Source organism: Bombina bombina, chromosome 5, assembly GCF_027579735.1.
Source record: "Bombina bombina isolate aBomBom1 chromosome 5, aBomBom1.pri, whole genome shotgun sequence".
Taxonomy (NCBI): Eukaryota; Metazoa; Chordata; class Amphibia; order Anura; family Bombinatoridae; genus Bombina; species Bombina bombina.
The window spans coordinates 506,377,394-506,399,703 of NC_069503.1; the positions used below are offsets into that span (position 1 = coordinate 506,377,394).

A 22,310-nucleotide genomic window follows, 5' to 3' on the forward strand; every position below is an offset into this window, starting at 1 on the left:
CAGTGAAATATTTGTCCATATATCCGTGTGTTGAGTGCTAGAGTTGGAGTGCATAACGTGAGGGAGGGTCCTGGTGGACAATGTGGGGGGGGGGATGGGCAGAAAAAATGAAGGCCCCTTAGTGCAATAAAGGGTGAGGGGGAAGAAAAAAAAAGAATAAAAAAAAAAAAGTGAAGGTCAAGAGGGAGTGAGAATTTGTGACCGGATAGTGAAAGAGGAAAAAAAAAGTGCTTATTACTGGTGAGAGTGCCAAAAAAAAAAAAAAAGTGTAGTGATGAGAATGTAAAGGGACTCTTCAGTGATGGGAGATACTTACACCTCGGTCATAGAAGTTGGCAAATTTAGAGGTTACTATTCCCTTATAAAATAAGTGTCTGCAATCAACTCAATATATTAGGTACTTGTGGAGTTTTAAACAGTCATTATATTCCTAATCTATTATCTAGAATCAATAATTATTTACGTAGCAACTCATAACACATTAACCTTCTATCCCCACAGGAGGTTTTAAGTTTTACAGGAGGATTATAGTTAATGACCTTAACACTCACTTAGATCAATAAAACCTATGAAATAATTTACTTAGTCTTCTAAGCAATGGCTGATCCTCAGTCAAAGATAATTTTATAAGGTTCAACTTATACCATTTATACAAAGGGAACTGCCCCTTTTTCCTCTCCTGTCCCCCTTCTTTCTTTCTCTCTTTCTGTCCCTTTTCTGCTTCCTTTCCTCTTTCTGCCCCTTATCATTTTGTCTCTTTCCCCTCTTTCTTTTTTCCCTTTTCTTTCTTTCCCCTTTTATGTGACAACACAGAAAAAATATCTATACAATTTCTTAATTAAAAAATATATACATGCTAGTTAGTACACAAATCCTAGCCTGCCACAAATTATAAATGTTTTCACAGAGCTCACAACCAGGCACTGATGTAATCTGTTAACTTTATATAATATTTTTTATGGCCATTTAACTAGCCTCTACTCAGGTAATCCTGTGTTTAGAATTAGCGAAGCTATAAAGTCTTTAAATAAACTATTATTACCCTTAGTTAGAGATTCAGTAATATATGTTGCATTTTTATAACAGACAAAACTTTTCAGTCATATTTTCATTAACCATCTATAATTAATACAGAACACCATTAACTATTAGGTAGACCAGTTCTTACAGTGGCTTTTGATCCCTCAATTATTACAACCATCCAAATTCACTTTTTATTCTTGTGATTCAGGGAAGCTTCAGCCCAAAGAAAAAAGAAGAAGAAGGGAAATCAAAGACCCAGGCCATCCCAATTGTAAAAAGTCAGTTAGGGCCCTATGTTTTAGAAAAGTACCTGTCCCAGCTCCTGGGGCCTCTTGTGCCTGGGCAACCAGCACAGTCGAGGGATGACTCCCAGCTCGACTCCGGTGCTCCCCCACGCAGCACATGTGGGGGGAGCAAGGCCACAACCAAGCCTCTTTCAATATCGGCAGAACGCTACACGCTCAGTGCAGAGGAAGCGCCCGCCACCAGGCGATCTGTGACGTTACCTGCTCGGCTCCGATGAGCTTCTCACTCAGATCCTCCACCCAGAGCGGAAGCGACCGCCCCGTCCACAACCACTCACGTGACCCAAACAGCAAGGGTGGACCCAGCAAGATCCTCGTCCACAGCCAGGGAGCGGCACCAACCAGCCAAAACAAACCCCGTCCAGCCGACCGCCGCAGCAGGGAAGGCTCACTGGTAAGGGAGAGCCCAGTCTCAGGAGATTCTTGTCCCCTTGCTTCATTGGTTCCCAAGCACCTTACAGCTCGCAGCGCTGTTCTTCTCACCCTCACGCAGCACCGGTGGGAGGGGGAGGTAAGGTTGCGGTGTAGGTAACACTATTAATATTTAGAACAGTTGCAGAAAGATTTTCTTTGCTCCAAGTCTCGTATCACTTGTGCAATGGAGAGAGAGCAAAAGTTTTATATGCTATGAGCACTGAGGCTGCTCATGGGTTTTGCATAGAACCAAAAAGATTTAGTCAGTCCGTTTATTTGCTGCTTTTTGCAGCTCAGTGCATTGGAGTGGCACTGTTAGAATGCTGGGAGTAAGTAGTTTTTTACTGAAAGAGCCACCCAGGGACCAGGGTTTTTAGCACGATATATTCTGCCAACAGCTCTTGTAAGGAACCAGAGAACAAGCGTTTGCACGTCCTTACGCTTGTGCTCCTCCCACCAGCTTCCTCTCTAGGGCATGTCCGATAGAGCAGCAATTTTAAGCAACTTTCTAAATTACTCATATTATCAATTTTTCTTCGTTCTCTTGCTATCTTTATTTGAAAAAGAAGACATCTAAGCTAAGGCACTTGTTTATTGGTGCTGTCCAATTAGCAAGCACAACCTAGGTTGTGAGCCAAAAATGGGCCAGCTTCTAAACTTACATTCTTGCTATACAAATAAAGATAGGAAATGATGAATAAAAATTGATAATAGGAGTACATTAGAAAGCTGCTTAAAATTCCATGCTCTATCTGAATCATGAAAGAATAAATTTGGGTTAAGTGTCCCTTTAAGCCTGATAAATTGGCCCTTAGCCACAGCTGAAAAGAGCCTTTTTGGATAGGCACTGTTTGCATGTAAAAGAATATTACCCATAATTGGCTTATATACTTTTGCAATGATTCTATTATCCAGTAACCTTATTAGGGTAATATCCAAATAATTGATTTGGATGTTATTTTTTTTCATATGTAAAGGATAGACCTATCAAATTGTTATTCAGATAACATACAAAATGCTAGCCCAGTAACCCTACCTCACTCATGGTACCCCATAACTTTTCCCATCCATAATGGATCTGCCCAATGAGCACTCCCAATTCTGTCCATGGGTCTCCCTGTCTTAGTCCAAGTCTTGGACTGGATCCAGGAAATGTTGATTGAAACAATATTCTAGACATATGGTGGCCTGTGCCCTCGCATAAAGAGACTTCTCAATGGGCCAGGGGTAACATGTATAACGTATGCTTGGCCCCCTGAGCATTGATTAGGATACTGGTGCATTTGGCATTCAGAATGGGAAAAAAAATGTTATTGGACCTATATCACCTTTAATAAATTAGAACTATTCAGAAACAAACAATCTGCTACATATTATGTGCACAGAAAGATAACAGGTTTAATATGCTAAATACTTTGGGCAAATAGCACTTAATAAAGAGTCACATGATGTTTGATAAAAATAGCACTTCAAAAGCTATAATTCATAGGTAACATTATCTGAATGCTGTGAAAAGTGCTTTGCCTTTGGGGCTTTCAAAGTTTCCAAAAGTGACTTTTTCACATATACGTATTATTTCTTAAAGCACATACCTGGCAACTATTTAAATAGCCACTTTTACTGTAGGGACTTCGTATGTCCCTTTAAAGCAGGGATGGGGAACCTTGGCTCTCCTGATGTTTCATAACTACATTACCCATGATGCTTAGGCACTTTGAAGTCCTGTTGAGCATCATGTAATGTGAAACCCCACATTTTTCTTTCATGATTCAGAGCATACAATTTTTTTTTTTTTATTTAATTTTTTTGAACCAACAATATAACATATTCAGCAATAATATAAACCAGACAATAATCAAGGCAAAAAGAGCATGGAAACAAACAAGGAAAAAAAAAAGAGACAAGTAACCAACATTGCACTGTTTGTGTCTATTCAACCTAACAAGTACATAAGTGCCTCATTGGAAACGACATTTCCACCTTTTAACTTTTACCCATAAAATAACATCTCTAGGCTTCCTTCGCCTTGGTTTTATGAAATATTGTTAGTTTTTTTAATTTTATAACAGCCGGAAAGAGAAGAGAGAGAAGAAAAAAAGATAAAAAGGAGACCTGGAAAAACAAAACAAAAAAAAAACGGGGAAAGTGAAGAAAAAAAAAAGAAAAAAAAAAAAAGAAAAAAAAAAAAGAATATTCCTTTAACTTCGTACTGAATCTCCCCCCCCCCGCCCCTCCACCGCGGTAACCCCCCACTACCAAATGCCCATTAAAACTATTTCGGAGTCTTGAAATGGAGTTATGTATTCTATTTCGGCCGGGGAAAAACTTTTGATAAATTTTGACCATTTACTAAAAAAAGCTACAATTTCGCGTTCTGAATTCAGATCTGTAGCGAGTTGTTCTATCCGGTATTGTCTTTTAAGATAGTTCTTTACATCATTCATTGTAGGTATGATTCTAGTTTTCCATTTTTTGAATATCAGATTTCTCACGGCCAAAATAACTAGGTTTAATATTTTAGCATCTCTGAAGTCCTCCTTATTACTAGATAGAAAGATTATAGTTAGGGGAGTGAGTGTGAAAGGATATATTTTCACCACTCTACGTAGCCAGTACTCAACTCTGTACCAGAATTGTTTAATTTTTGGACACAACCACACCATATGCAATAGGTCTGCGGCCAATAAACTACATTTTGGACATTTATTGAAGACAGTATTGTTTCATCTATAGGCTTTGTCTGGTGTGTAGTATATCTGATATATAAGCCTTATGTGAGACTCTCTCCAGGTTTCAGCTATAGTGGTATCACAAAGTAATGTGAGTGATCTCTTGATTTGTGCTTCCTTATCAATGTTCATTGATAAATGATCTGACCATTTTAAAGCTAATTTCTCTATATTACCGCTGCCCCTCTGGGAGTTAAGATAGGAGTACCATGGAGAAATAGAGTAAAGGCCTGCCTTAATCAAGGCAGGCCACGACTCTAATCTCCCCCAGGTCCATTTCCAGTTTAATTGGTTATACAATTGACTGGTATAATGCCTAGCTTGCAGTTAAGCAAAGAAATCTTGGTTACCAAGATTGAATTCCAGTTTTAGTTCTTGGAAAGATTTAATAATTCCTGTTTCTGAATGATGTAGCTGTGCCGCATATCTGAGTCCTTGTTCCTGACATTTTTTCAAGTGCGGAGCTTGTGAGCCCTCTTGAAATTCTGGGTTGCCTATAAGAATTTGGAATCTAGGAATGTTAGTATTTACTCCTACTAGTACACCGATCTTTTTCCATGCCTGGATTATTACATACAACATTTTAAAAAATTTCACCTGCTTAGGTATTAAATGAGTTGGTGTATGTAGTAGCGATACTGGCTTCAAAGGATAGATTATGCTATTCTCTAACCTGTTATTCTTGAAATAATTGGCTTCTGTTATCCAGTCTGCCGCAATTCGGCCTAAGAAAACTAAATTATAAAGATATAAGTTTGGAAGAGCCAGCCCAGCGAATTGTTTTGCCAGATATAATCTCTGCAAGGAGATTCTGGGTTTCCTTAACTGCCATATGAATTTTCGAAGTGCCATATTGATTTTCTTAATGTCCTGTATCTTAACGATAAGCGGGAGATTTTGAAGAATATATGATATCTTTGGCAGAATTATCATTTTATATAGGGCAATACGCCCAGAGAGAGAGAGAGGCAAATTTTGCCAATCTCTCATAAATGTGATGGCACGTGTGATGGTTGGGGTGATATTTAAGGAATACCATTCCTGAGGATTGGCTGAAACTATTATCCCTAGATATCTAAATGAATCCACAACTGTTTTAAGTGGGTTATTTAAGAATGAAGTATCGGTCTTTCTTAACCATAGTATTTCTGTTTTTTGTTTATTCATTCTATACCCTGCGAATTGACCAAATTGTTCAATTATGTTAAGCAGCTTTGGGATATTCCTAGGGGTATTAGAAACATATACAAGTAAATCGTCCGCATATAGAGCTACCTTTGACTCCTGGTTCTGTATCTTAATACCTTCGATATGCTTTCTAATTTTTATAGCTAGGGGTTCGATTGCCAGATCGAACAAGAGGGGGGAAAGCGGACAGCCCTGCCTCGTGCCCTGCTCTAAACGAATACTCTTTGACTCTTGCCCATGCATAACTAATTTTGTTGATGCCTGAGTACATAGATTGTTTACTAGATTCACAAAGTTATCTTGAAAACCATATTGTTTTAGTGTGTTTAGAATATGATCGTGGCTAACTCGATCGAACGCCTTCTCCGCGTCGATAGCTATTATCGCTGCGTCCGGAAGGCCCTCAAATGATTTTCCTTCGCCGTTTCTGAAATAATCTATAGTTAGCAGAAGTTGTCTAATTTTAGCTGCCGAGTTCCTTTTTAGAAGAAACCCCACTTGATCACTATGAATAATCTCAGCTAAGTCTTCTTGCATTCTTTTAGCCAATATTGAAGCAAATATTTTGTAATCCGTGTTCAATAATGCGATGGGTCTATAGGATTCTCTGCATTGTGGATCTTTACCGGCTTTAGGTATAAGGATGGTATGTGATGCAAGAAAGCTAGCAGGTATTTGATTATTCAGTTGGAACAGATAATTAAACAAGGTAGTCAGTTGGGGGGTAATTGCTTTATCCAGACTTTTATAAAATTCATTTGGTAGGGAGTCGGGGCCCGGCACTTTCTCTCCTTTCAAAGCTTGAATTGCCTGACTAACTTCCACCTCTGTTATTGGAGCATTCAACGCCAGGTTGAATTCAGGAGATATCTTCATGATGTCAATATCTTTCCAAAATCTCTCACTTATGATTGTATTTACTGGGTTAGCCGCATAAATTGATTTGTAATAATGAAAAAAAGCTTTAGATATTTCCTCTGGTGAGGTAAGCAGTTTGCTATTAAATTGTAATGCTTCAATTGTTTTTGAGGTTCTCGAGTTCTTTACCAATTTAGCCATTAATTTGCCTGATTTATTTCCGAACCTGTACAAATTAGATTGATATCTTAAGTTCGCTTGTGTCTCATTAAGGGTTAAGAAAGTGTCTCTCTCCTCCTTGGCTTTGATGTATTTCTTCCAGTTCTCGTCGGAGGATAGATTCAAATATCTATTATAAGCATTGGTTACCGTGGCCGTTACCTGACTCTCTCTCAAGCGAACTTCCCTCTTGGTCTTTGCCATGTATGCAATTATATCTCCCCTCAGTACCGCTTTTGCCGCTTCCCATAGAATCACTGGACTAGAAACTGATTCTTTGTTGTTTTGAAAATAATCTTCCCACTTCTCCTTGAGCCAGTCTCTAAACTTTGCGTTCTTGTTAAGATATTTAGGAAAAAAGAACCCCTGTTTTCTGTAACCAGCGTTCAAATCTGGAATAGTCAATGTGATTGGTGCATGATCGGATATCAAAATTTCTGATATTTGTGCTTTAACCCCCCTATGGGAAAGACTATCGTTAATTAATATAAGATCAATTCTTGATAGTGATTTGGTTGTTTTGGAATAATATGTATAGCTTTTGCTGTCAGGGTTTTGCACCCTCCAGATATCTCTGACTGCAAGATTACGCATGATAGATTTAAATATTTTACTTTCCAATTTGTCTTTTTTGTTTATCTTCTGCGCCACCACCCTTCTCAATCTGTCCAGGGGTGCTCGTGGAAACATATTAAAGTCTCCTGCTATTATTACATGACCTTCCGCTATTTGCAAGATTTTCGATTGAAGAGAGTCCCAGAATCCATATTCGATTATATTAGGCGCGTACAGATTACATATGGTGTATATTGAATTTGAGATTTTCAATTTTAATATTATAAATCTGCTGTCCGGGTCGATCAGTATGTCTAATTTTTCATAACTCAATTTCTTCCCTAAAAGAATTGCAACTCCTTTCTTCCTGTTAGGAGAGGGTGCAAAGATACGCTCAGCCACCCAGGAAGATTTCAATTTTAATGATTCCTCTGTATTAAGATGTGTTTCCTGGAGTAGCGCTATGAGTGTATTTGTTTTCCGTAGGTGTGCTAAGATTGTTTTCCGTTTAATGGGTGAGACAATTCCACCTATATTCCATGAGGTAATTTTAATAACTTTACTCACAGCACTATTCTTATGCCTCTAAAAGGCATTGACTATGTGTAGAATAATCCTAGAGAATGAGGGGCGCATGCAGGGGAAGATGGCGGGGGAGGAGAGGGAGTGCGAAAAGAAGAGATGGGAAGGAAGGAGGGAAAAAAAAAAAAAAAAGGGGGGGGGGAAATTCCTGCCCTTACTGGCAGCATGATATCTTGAATTATCTTTAGTTCTTGCTGTTAATCTGACTCCCCTGAGTTTGTCATTTAGCCCCATGTTCGGCTATTTTTTTCTCAGCTTCGGCTGCTGAGTAAAAAAAAAATGTTTGACCTTCAAGTATACGTTTGAGTCTGGCTGGGAAGATGACAGTGGCCTGCCACCCCATCTTCAACATTTTGCCACAGACCGGGGAGAGCTCCTTCCTCTTTAAGGAGGTCTCTATTGAGAAGTCCTGAAATAACAGAATTTTATTTCCATTATGGAAAATAGGCTGGTTTTTACGATACGACTGAAGAAACATCATTTTGTCCTGAAAATTCAGGAATTTTGCAATAATCGGTCTAGGTCTGGTCAGATTAGTTGAGGACTCAGGAGCTCTCCCCAATCTGTGAACTCTTTCAATTGGAATGAGTGTTTGCGTTGGGGGAATTTTTAATATCTGTGGCAGAACGTGTGTCATGACCTGCATAAGTTCCTCTTGTTTAACTGACTCTGGCAAACCTATAATCCTAAGATTATTCCTCCTTGATCTATTTTCTAATTCTTCGACTCTAGATTGTAATTTCTCTATCTTAGACTGATTATCATCAATTTTGGAGAAATATGCACTTGATGTGTCTTCTAAGTCTGAAATTCTCTGCTCTGCTTCTTGAATTCTGTTGGAGAATTGTCTGATCTCCAAGGTCAGTAGCGAGATATCCTGTCTTATTTCGTTCTTTAATAGATCAAATTTTGGAGTGATGGCTTCTAGTGTATTAGCAACGAGATTTTGCATGTCATGTGAGATAGATAGGTTTTGAGGTTTTGAGGGGGTAATTTCTGTAGGAAGATCTGCAGGTGTCCCTGGAGGGTTTTTATTCCTGCGGTCCTTGCTTTTGGCTGCCATGCCTAAATTGTTTTTGCCCGTAAGTGATGGTGATGTGATAAACTTATCCATACAAGAAATTGCGTGCAAGTGTGTTAGGTGATGCAGGAGGAAGTGCTAGAGGGGGTACATATAAATTGGACCCTATCAGAAATTGAGTGCGCTACGATAAAGAGGAAGAAAACGTAAATGTGCTGGGGAGGTGAGAGAGGGAAAAAAAAAAAAAAAAAAGGGTGAAGTGCAAATTTAAGTGAGTTACCGCCAAAAAAAAAAAAAAAGAAATATACGTTAAGAACCCTTGGATTTTAAGGGACAGAATGTGCCAATGTGCTTAGTGTATTCTGGTGCTGAAAATCAAGGACGCAGGATTTTAACCTTTATCGGCTCGCGGCTGGGTATTTACCTTTAAACCCCTCAATATTAACCTATAATTACAATGTATCCGCTACCTCTAAGGTGAAAAAGTGTCACTGTTTCTTTTTTCAGTGTAATCCCTAGGTGATCTCCTGTCACGTCGGGCAGAATAGACTAATCTTACATGATACTACCAGATCAAGAAAACCTAATTATATTATCTTAGACCTTAGGAATATACAGTGTTTGCTTGAATTTCCTGAATAAGTGGAATGTGAAATCCCCACTGTATCCTGATAAAATGTACCCCAACTATTGGGTCCCTTTCCTTTATCCCAAGGCCTCTCAACCTATTTGAGTTTCTGTAGACTGTGAATTGTTTATATTACAATTGCCACATCATATATCTTAACCTCTACACTTTATATGTTACAATTGCACAAACCATGATACAATAATAATTAGACCATTTGTTATTCACAGCAGATATCTATAACATCAGCTTTTAACTCTGCTATTACTTCTAGATATCTTAAAAAAAAAAAAAAGAAATTAAAGGGGGGAAAAAAAAGACCAACAACAGCATACAATTTTAAACAACTTTTCCATTTACTTCTATTGTCAAATTGTATTTGGTATCCTTTACGTAAAGAGCAGCAATGCACTACTGGAATCTAGAAGAGCCCATCTAGTGAGCCAAGAGGCACATATAGTATGTACAGCCATCTTACTGCTCCTGAGCCTACCAAGGTATGCTTTTCAACAAAGGATAAAGAGCAAAGCAAATTAATTTATAGTAAACTGGAAATTTGTTTAAATTTATATGCTGTATCTTGCTCATGAAAGTTTAATTTTGAATTGACTGTCTCTTTAACCTCATTATTTATAATATGTCTTAGTTTGCTTTTCCTTACATGTATCAGTCAAGCTATATCATAAATATATTTATAGATGCAGTTAATTTGAGCATTTATTATACACATGCATTTAAATGCATGTAAATGGGTAAATTGCCTGCGTGCCTTTGAGATAAATATCAAAAAGTTTCAAAATAACATTGAACATAAAGCAATCCTTTAGGGAAAGAACGTTGTCATATGTAACGTCTTTCAGAAGAATTGGATACATATTTTGCTTATGGCTATTTGTATGTGGCTAAGATATCTGATTTCCATGGAAACCATGGAATGCTAAGTTTGTTTTTTGGAAGATTGTGAGAATCAGAATTATAAAGCACAAGAACATTTTCAACTAGTTTATCAATGTATAAAACATTTTAAATATATAGTGCCAGATTAAAAGTGGTGTGCTAATTAACTCTCCCACTCAAGCATTAATTGCAATAGAACTAAGCTTTTTGTGCGTGTCGGGTTGCACTCGTATTATGAGTTGAAAGTGAACTGTTCACCCACGCGCTAACCGACGAGCACAAAAAGCCGAATTTACAATATTGCGTGTGCATTCTCGTATCCCACTTAGAAGGTATGCTTAACCAAACCCCCTTGTTGTATTTCTTAAATTTTAAGGGAGACTGACCAAATCCCTTTGGTTAAAGCACACCACCCTGCTCAGGTGTGTTCCAGACTATGTAATTGAGTTATATATATAAAGCCAGGGAGTCCCATTCTGTGCAGTCTTGATTTGAGGCATAGTACTGCAGTGTTGGAATTCTATTTTGGTATATTAGAATTGAATGATTCAGCCCAGTAAGGCTAAATATTATAGTGTTAGGACCAGTCTATCTTGGGACACCTTGTAAGTAGTGATTGGCTGAGCAGAATATGGCCATATTGTGTGACTAAGATCCCAACTTTATTTAAACATTTATAAAATATTAAGCAGGCAATTTTTTGCATGTGTTTGGATGTACGCCAATAACTGTTTTTGTCTTATACTTATTTTGGTCACTCCCACAATATGTGTGCTAATATATAAAATGTTTTTGTTAGGTGTGCTTAACCAAATCCTCTTGTTGTATTATATATATATATATATATATATATATATATATATATATATATATATATATATATATATATATATATATATATATATATACATGATTATATATAGGCATAGATAAATACAGAGATATATATAGTATAACACTTTATTAAATATGAATATTGCATAAATATGCTTTTACCTGTTTTCCACTACTTAAAAGCAAAGGGCTCCAATGCACTTCTATATATGTCTATATATGTTTACATATATATTTATGTGTTTATATGTGTATATACAGTATGTCTGTAAATACATATATGCACATATAAATACATAAATACACACACACACATATATATATATATATATATATATATATACATACATACATACATATACATCTTTAGACATGTATATTGATGTATCTCAATGTTAAAGCCCTTTGTCTTCTCTAACACCTGAGACCTCATATTTTTGAGCCCTTATACCTTTTATGTGCAATATTCTTTCATGAATCATTTTAATTAGATATTGTTATTATGAGTGTAACTATACTTTGAAATGTATTTTTGATGTATTTTGTGCAACTTTTTTTTATCAAAACAATTAACCAGAGCTCGGAAGTTGCAGTCATCATTCTAGCATAAATCGCTGTTGCTCTCAAGTGATCACGTTTACTTTCAACTCGTAATACCATCTGTAAGCCCAACGAGCGCAAACACCCGCAATAAACCCCATTTTGTTTGCGCTCAACTTGCAATCTGGCCAATAATAATACAATGCTTAGAAGTTAAACGTGAAGATCTTATTTTTTAATTTTTAACAGTTCTTGTTTTATATTACTAACTTTTTATTTAATTAAAATAAATGTCTGCCTTTTTACAAGTGGCAAAATGAAAACATATGCATTATGAATAGTATATATTAATGCATAACATATAAATAGAAACACAATTTATTAGAACAACAGTATTAATTAAAAGTTGTCCCTTTTTAAATTAATGTATCTGCCCTAAATAAAACAACTTTATTTATTACCTTTTTGGAGGTACAGTATGTCTCGTACACAAACTCATATTTCCTGTTTTAAATTAATACAAAGATTTTTAAATGGCAAGAATAGTCATTTATATGATACTTAAAGGGACAGTCTACAATAGAATTGTTATTGTTTTAAAATATAGATAATCCCTTTATTACCCATTCCCCAGTTTTACATAACCAACACAGTTATATTAATATACCTTTTAACTCTGTGATTACCTTGTATCTAAGAACCGTCTTCCAGCCCCCTGATCACATGACTGTGACTGTATTATCTATTGACTTGTATTTAGCATTGTGTTGAGCTAAATCTTAAATAACTTTCTGTGCCTGAACACAGTGTTATCTATATGGCCCACTTGTACTTTCAGTCTCTTTGTGTTGAAAAGAAATTTAAAAAGCATGTGATAAGAGGCACCCCTTAAGGGCTCAGAAATTAGCATATGAGTCTGCCTAGGTTTAGTTTCAACTTAGAATACCAAGAGAAAAAAGCAAATTTGCTGATAAAAGTAAATTGGAAAGTTAATTAAAATTACAAGTCCTATCTAAATAATGAAAGTTTAATTTTGGCTAGACTGTCCCTTTAAATAAAATATAAAGCCTTACATGTACAGGTAAATACATACATATATATATATATATATATATATATATATATATATATATATATATATATATATATATATATATATATATATATATATATATATGTCAATAGGACAGGGGAATGTGTTTATGTAAGAAACCATATTTTTATCAGATATTACTGAAATAGGATTGAAATTCTGATGTCAGGATTTGATTCACAAAACCCCCACAAGTTTGAATAAACATATCCCAAGACTAAAATTGCAGACAGGATGTCCCAAGAAACAAAAGGGAAGCATTTGCTCCCTAGATGAAGCTACAAACATCTTTCAAAGGAACTGAAAATTAACACAGATTTGTAAAATGATTCATGCTGTGCAGGGAGACACATTCTGGATCTATGAACTGGATGAACAGGTAAAATTCTGAATACACAGTGATTAGCATAGAGGTGTTAATTACCCCTAAACATCAAATACACGTCTGTATTGCTAGCTAAACAGAAAATATGTTGTATTGTGACTTTTACAACTACTCATAAAATGACCCATGCTGTTTATGAAGTCTCCATGTACAAGAAACAGATAATTGGCAATTGCAATTCCCTGTGTGGCATAGATAAAGATAAATACATTTTGAAAAAGAAAAATGCCAATAGTTTCATGTGTATGTTTGAAATAATTCAAATAACCCATATATGTATATATATTGAGCCTGGACATATTATATTAAGGGGGTTATTGCTGTATTGAATAATAACTACATTGATAATATTGCAGATAAACATATCAAATGTATGCCCCAGACTATATTGAATATATATCTGGGAGATAGATTTAAATCTGTATAGATTGAATAGCAATTGTGATAGTCCCATGTTTGGATGATATATAACATATTGTTTTCTGTGTTCCAGATGGGGCTAAAAGATACTAAATACAAGATCGTCTGTATGGAATAATAACTGCTGTGTCTCTATATTTCTCAGACATATAATAATTCATGCATGCAGAATTTGTTAGAAATGTAAAACATGCTGTAATTGTGTGAATACATATATAACAGATATATAAATGCCATTAATCTTGAATAGTTAGCAATATAAATTGTTTTAATATAATATATTGATGTTTCATATCAAAATGATCAGAAAATTCATAAGATACTACCCTATCTAAAACAAATATTGTGAATAATTGTTGTAGAGAGTTATAGTCTAATGAATAACCACTTCCAATCTTACATATGATGGAAAAGCTTATATAAGTAATGCAGGAGGGAGAAACAGAACAGATTGTGCTGAGCTGACTTGTAACTGGGTGCTGGGCGTGAGATATCAACTTTTTCTCATTGATTGCAAAAATATACTTATTGATTTTCTGAGGTGAGATATTCCTATTAAGGAATATTGGATATTGATTGGTGTGTACCCTGGTAAAGTATTGAAATTACATGTGATGTTTTAAAATAAGTTATATGCATAGTCCAGTTATAATAAATAGACTTAAAGAGAACAGTCTATATTTTGCTTATATTCATAGCCCTGCGTAGGATCAAGTTTATTTTTTGTATGCTAAGAAATTCATTTTAAGCAGTTGTTCACAGTAAGAATATATTCATTTTTAGTATCCTAATTAGAATTGTATTAGAATAAATTGCATCTAAATAGCTGAATACATATATTGATCTTGTTCATATAAGCACTATTAGAATTATACCAATCTGAATGTTTTAGTGGTTTATACTTTAGTCTCACTGTGTTAATTGAATGAAAGGCTATTGTAAGTAAGACTGGTTTTAAAGGTAAACTTTTTATGAGCTTTGTATAGTATAGCATATCTTAATAGCTTTGAAAACGTGTAAATATTGTTTCATGTCCTGGTATTACAAATATATTCCAATATGCTCATAGATATTGACTAAATAAAAGAATTCAGGTTTTTATATTAATGTTACGGTTTCTAGTAGATGCATATTGATTGAGGGTTGATATTTTTAAACGATAATTATTTGAATATATTGTGTTATAACCCTGACATAGACTAATATATTATTTGGAGAGCACTACAGAAAATTCTTATAAATATACTGACAATGCCCAACAAGACCTACTGGCAGTGCTATAGTGGGAAGCTGCTGTTATTGGATCCTTCTGCCAGTGCAACATGCTAAGACACTGTTGTCACTTTAAACATACTGCCTGACTGAAATACTGAAGCATACGCCACGCCCATGTGTTGTTACAGGGACAGGAAACCCAAAAATATTCTTTGATGATTTGGATAGAACATACAATTTTAAACAACTTTCCAATTTACTGTTATTATCAAATTTGCTTCATTCTCTTGTTATCATTTGCTGATGGAACAGCATTGCACTACTGGCAGCTAGATGAAAACATCTAGTTAGCCAATCACAATAGACAAATATTTGCAGGCACCAATCAGCAGCTAGCTCTTACTGGTGTAGGATATGTGCGTATTCTTTTTCAGCAAGGGATACCAAGGGAACTAAGCACATCTGAAAATAGAAGTGAATTTAAAAGTGTCTTAAAATTACATGCTCTATCAGAATCATGCTAGTTTAATTTTGACTTTCATATTCCTTTAAATAATGCAGATCTTGTCTCTGGTCTGACATTTTATTTGTTAAATTATTGAATGTAAAACGGAGTGCAATGGTTACTAACCTGATAACTACTTTGGACATATATTTGGTGAGATAAATATTATTTTATTTATTTACAAAAAATAATTGTGTTGACTTTTAATTTTACAATTGCTTACTAGTAAAGGGACATTGAACACTAAATACTTTTCATGCCCCTCCTCTAATTATGGGGGCTGCCATTTTATAACCTAAGTTACACTGCAGGTATCTGAAGGAAATTGCGCCACATTTGCAAACACATTAGCACTGGAATGCAGTGGAAAAACAGATTTCAACCAGGCGGAACCCATGACTAGAGGGAGTTAAGGTATAACTTCAATACTATTTTTGTAAAACGTATTTATTGTTCAGTGCCTCTTAAAGTATTGCATATGACGGGGACCCAGGCAAATTCTTGTATCATAGACCTTTAATTAGTTCTGCCACTGGTTTATGACTTATGAACTTGCATTCAATAAAATAGTGTACATAATTATATATAATTTTACTAACAGACTAAAGCTACTGCTTACGTTACAAATATATGGCATACATGAGAAATGTTGTGAATTCTACAATAAACAACATAATCAACTGCTTTCAAACATATAAAGTATAACAGCTTTGCTAGTCTTCACAAAGAATTGTCATATTAACTTTATGTACATAGCGCTGTCCCTATTTTTTCTAGCTTTGAACGTAAAAATGATTATGGAAAAGTAAAAAAAAAACAGAAGATGTGATAATAAGATAACACTGGTTTATTGAGGAATGGAATGCTTTAGAACATGTTTACCATTAAAAATAACATACCTCTAAAAGTTTTTACCATAAATAGGAAAGTTCTTTCCATTCACCATGAGCACATATTTTGTGAAAAAGTCTGCTGTTTTAACAAATATTATTATTATGCATATATACAATACCTTTTTGTTTGTCATTCTGCATTCATGAAGAAGACTGTGTTTAAATTTAAACAACACTATTCCAGTGGTTAAACATATCAGAATTAATGGCAGGGCTGGTGTTTGGATTTTTGGCTACAAAGACAAAGGCACATTTTGTTTCCACCTCCCCTCCAAGCAAATTATATACCCTGCCATTGCTGCTTCTTGACAAAATGTTCTAGAGATGTGCTTAAACATCATCTATAGATAACAATTTTGTCTGTAATTATAGACAATATATATTCATTTTACCACATAAAATGCTTGACTGTTAATCTGATTATTATAAGTAGAATAACTATAATGGTTTACAGTCTTATATATATATATATATATATATATATATATATATATATATATATATATATATATATATATATATATATATATAAATATATGTAGGGGTGGAAAAATATCTCTATGGTTTACTAGTCAGGGGTTTAAAACTGCTAGCCCAGAGGGAAAAGTTACTAGTTCACTCAAAGTTAAAGATAGGAAATCGTCAAATTTCTAAGTCGTCCACTGAAATTCTAAACTTTCCAGGACTAGTGGACTACTGGAAATTACAGGTAAAGTCAGATATCTAGGTAATCCTAGGATTATCCGGGTAAAACTGATATTATCCCAGTGACTGGCAGCGGACGGATGTAAGATCATACATTGGGCTTTACCCGGGTAATCCTAGGATTACCCAAGCGCATCTGGATAAAGCTACCTGCTTGCTTAAAGTTAATCACAGCGCTCAGCTGATCACAGCGCTCATAACAGCAACAGAACCTCATTTATAATCACACACATATATATGGTGCACTGTAATTCCTCCATCTTCACTATTTTTTTTGCCTCTGTCTGGGGGGTTTAAGGGGGCACCCCGCCGATCCTCTGGCATTAACCCCAAGTGAACCTTGGGGAATGAGGTTTAAAAGGGGGACTTTGTTCCCTTTGAACCTCCCAGGTGGAGGCAAAACAGATAGTGAAGATGGGGGAATTACAGTGCAAGCATTAGCTTTATCCAGAAGCGTTTGGCAAGGATTACCCGGTTAATCTCTGGCTAATATCAATTTTAAATGGGTAAACGTAGGATTACCCAATATCTGACTTTACCCATAACACACACACACACACACACACACACACACACACATATATATATATATATATATATATATATATATATATATATATATATATATATATATATATATATATATATATATATATATATATATATATATATATATATACAAGCAAGTCCAAATCCCAAATCCATAGGCAGGTTTTAAAAATTGTAAAAAAATAAATCTTTATTTCCAAAAATAGTAAAAACATCCAGTATTGCATAAAGTATGTTGTACATAGCCGTGTTCCTCAGCAGACATGTTTCGTGCACACTGTTCACTGCATAGAGGAACAACGGCTCTTTCCGGCTTTTTATACACTTAAACTCTTAAAGGTACATACCACATTAGTATTGCATACCCTATTGCATTTTCTAACACAAATATCCTGGCTACTAATGATATAATCCTAATGAACAGTTAATATATCTAGCCCATATCTACAAGACCTTATCAAGATAATATTTATTCCCTTTTATTATTTTTAGGAATTATAAAAATTCTCACTATTATTTTATATGATTAGATTCTATTTCTATTATCTCGGTGCCTTAAAGGTACAATTATGGGACTATACATTTTTCCTAAATATATAAGTCAATGTCCCTCCTGAAGTTTAGTCCACTTGGGATGGAAGTATTAAGGGTAAAAATCCAAAAAACCTCTCTAAGGTTCAATGTATTCTCCCTATTTCCCCCTCTTTTCCACTTGGGTATATGGTCAATTCCCTGAACTTCCAAAAGCTTTGGGTCAGAGTTATGATATTCCCTAAAATGTTTAGCAATTGGAGTAGTAGATTTCTCATCCTCAATGGATCTGAGATGTTGTAACACCCTATCCTTTAGGGGTCTCTTGGTTCTCCCTATTTACTGTTTCAAACACCCTCTACACGTAAGGAGATAAATTACATGTGTTGTATTACAATTTATGTGAAATTTTATCTCAGGTGTACAACTCGTGGTGGTGGACCTACAATTGTTCCCTTCCACTACATGATCACACGTTTTAAAGATGTTTTTTCTACATTTGAAAAAGCTTTTCTGTTGTTTTAACCAACAGGTGTTTTTCTCTTTGGGAAGATCTGATGGCAGTACAAGATTACCTATTGTTTTGCCATTTTTTAAGAGATAAATTCACACCCATCCTGTATTATTTTCTTCATGACGGGATCAGCACTCAGTATCGGGATACTATCCCTAATGATTTTACATATCTCTCCATATTGAGTGCTATAAGCCGTAATGAATTTTGTTTTTTGTTTATATTCCTTTTTGTTTCTTGTTTTGTAGGTTAGAAGTTTCTCCCTGGGGATACAATCGACTTCTATTTTGGCCTTGTTGAGGATATTTTCATTATATTCTCTTTCTTTTAAGCATTGTGTCATACTACTTACCTGTTTTTCATAATTAGTTTGATTGGAACAGTTCTGTTTAACACGAATGAACTGTCCCTTGGGAATACCCAAAAGTGTATGTCGGGGATGATTGGAGCTAAATTCTAAAATGGTGTTCCCTGCTGTGGATTTTCTGAAGAGATCAGTCTCAATGATTTGTTCTTCTATATTCGCTGATATTTTAACATCCAACAAATTAATATAATTCTGACTTTGTTCACCTATAAAGCTAATTCCACAGTTGTTCCTATTCAAATAGGTGCAGAATGCTTCTGTCTCTATCTCTCCACAGTCCATGATAAAAAACAGGTTGTCTATATAACAAGCATACAGAATAATGTTATCTCTATAGGGATTCCCATCTCCAAAGACGTGAGACTGCTCACACCAACCCATGAACAGGTTGGCATAACATGGGGTGAATTTCGCCCCCATAGCAGTCCCACGTCTCTGGAGATAGAAGCCCCCATCAAACATAAAAAAATTATGTGTTAGAAGATAGTCAATGGAATTCAATAGAAATTGTTTTGTATTCTCTTCATAATTACTATATCTTTCAAGAAAATACCCAATAGCATCAAGGCCTTCAGCATGTTGTATAGAGGTATAGAGTGACGAGACATCAGCTACAAAAAAGCGATAGGATTGTTTCCATTTAATCTGTTGTAATTCTAATAGTAAAGATGTTGTGTCCTGTATGTAACTAGGTAGTTTTTTTACTAAAGGTTGAAGAAAATGATCCATAAGTTCTGATAATGGTTCATTCAGTGATTCAATACCTGTGATTATAGGATGTCCTGGGGGGTTCTTAAGATCTTTATGTACTTTGGGAAAGTAATGGTTTATGGGAGTTACTGGGTATTCAGGGATAAGATTTTTTTTTACCGCTTGTGTAATGATGTTATTATAACTAGCAGCTTTGATAATCTCTTTAAGTAGATTTCTATAATGGTTAACAGGATTTTCCCTAAGTCTTAAATATACTTCTTTATCATTAAGCTGTCTTTGTGTTTCCCTAATATAGGCTGCTTTATCCAATACCATCACGTTTCCTCCCTTGTCCGATGGTCTCATCACTATTCTCCTATCTTGTGTAAGTTTTGTCAATGCTTCCTTTTCTTTTCTTGTCATGTTTTTTTTTTTTTAACGGTATTTATATCATTATTAGTTGACTTCAGGTCAGATCCTAAGCATAGAAGTCCTCTATGAAGACAGAGTTTACATGCTTGAGTGTGGAAATGTTGTGGTGAGAAGTGCTTGGATTCAGAGTTTGGAGATTTTTTTTATTTTTTGTTAACTTCATCTCTGAAATCACTTTGCTCCTTATACACCATTTGGTGCTGTTATGAGCAGTTGAGTAATATAGGCTTTTTCACTCTTATCTGTTCTGTGTTAGACCCCCGGCAAACACGGTATTGATTTGAAAGCCTTTCCCAGAGCTCTTTGTCCCCTTGATTACAGTCAGAACATTTCTGGATTTATTGACTGCCATTAGAAGAGCTTCCTACGTTTCTTATATACAAATGTCCAATGTCTAAAGTTGGTCCCATATACTTCAGAAACATTTTATGTTATACTAAATCTGAGTTGTTTTTTTCTGAATTATATATATTATATATTTATAAATTTGTATTTTTTTTTTTTTAGATCTGGAGTTCCGTGGTTTGAATTACTGGTGATTGCTGATTTCTATAAATCAGTGATTGACTGGCAGAATGTCCTATTGAAGTTTTCTAGAGCTAGGACTCAAAGCTTTTTTCTTTAATGCTATTAGCTACATGGCAATCCAGACCAGCTAGTTTTAGAGCACAGCATTTACCATGACTAAATCAGATCCTTGTAGTACAGATTGCATAGCTCGACCAATTCTCTGTATGTTATAAATCACTGGCTCTGCACCTTCTCCATGTTCTGTTGTTGGAAGAAGTTCTTTCCAAATTCATAAGAGCGGATCATGATAGCACAGGCTGGGGCCACCATAATAACTAGAGGGAAAAACTATGCAAATAATCCCCTGGTTCCAGACTCTGCTTTGATCCTGCGCATGGCTCCCCAGGTTGTAGACCTCAGCTTTCTGGAAGCACTTGTCTCTATGTCACCAAGTTCTATCTGCCTCTGCATCTTCACCACATCAAAAGGCAAAGTGAGAATAGCAGCGACAGTTTCAGAAACTGCTCCTTCCGTAAAGCTAGCCAGGAATGGCGCCTCTAGGGCACTACAGGATTCATTCAGTCTGCTCTTCAGCAACTCGTAATTAAACCAGTACAGAGCAGAAAATGGGACATCTCTTACAGTTGGTCCCCAACCTTTCCAAAGAGAGCGCCACCCATCCTGAGAGATTGCAGAGCGCAGACAGGCACCCAGCTCTAAGTAAGACAGCTGGCGACACTGTTGTTTAGTTCGGATCAACTGCTCCCAACTGTGACTGCTCCCAATCGAGCAAGTGCTCCAGCAATAAGAGGTCTGTGGCTACCCTGGTATCCAAGTCGGTATCTCATGAAATCTCGCAGCTGGTCGTAGCATGTGAAGTATATAATTGTGGCAGGTATGGCCATAACCAGTGTGGGTGGGAGCCCGCTCCATAAAGATGTTAACCCTTCATGGCGTGTTATCTTCACAAATGCATCCACTGTGCCGTGGAAGTGTGTGGGGGTTCGGTACAAAGTGCTGCAAGCAGTGGCATGTTGGCACACAAACAAGTGATCCATCAGTCCATTGCAGTACAGAAAGCAATGCCATTTGGGGTGGTGCAGGGTAGGTGTCCAAGGTAGAGACTTTATAGACAATGCTTTAGAGAAGGGCTTTCTCTGTGCCTGCAGCCTTATCTTTACTACATCCAGTGGTGTAACAAAGAAAGAGGTAATGAGAGCTCCTGTACCAGAGGCCAGAATCTGCTGTAGTGGTGTAATGCCCCCAGGCTGGAAACCAGGCTCCTCCACATCCATACCTGCTGCATAGCAGGGGTTCAGATGCCCCCTTGACTGGATGACAAGTGACACTTAGGGGCATTCCGAGGATGGCATTGGTTCCGCCCGAATATCTTGAGCCCCGGCTCCCGGGGGCCACATGCTGCTCCAGCAGCTCTGAGCCGGATCCACTTACTGGATTTTAAAGTGAAGTTGCATTTATTCACAGTCGGCTAGATTTCAAGTGTTGCGGTACGGCTTTTAATGGTGAAAAAAATGGTAATTCAAGCATAATGGCCAGAAACGCATATTACAAGTCATATCGGTATAGCTGTAACGCAAGCATATTAGCTTGTAATGTAACGTCCATTCCACACTCAAAAAATTACGTTTCACAAAACTCATAACTAAACTGTTACAAAGTACACTAACACCCATAAACTACCTAT

At 35.9% G+C, this 22,310-nt stretch overlaps 1 pseudogene; it reads right to left on the reverse strand.

Moving 5' to 3' along the window:
* Positions 1-20,839: 20,839 nt before the first annotated feature.
* LOC128661523 (probable mitochondrial glutathione transporter SLC25A39) lies at positions 20,840-21,900 on the reverse strand (annotated as a pseudogene).
* Between the last annotated feature and the right edge of the window lie 410 nt (positions 21,901-22,310).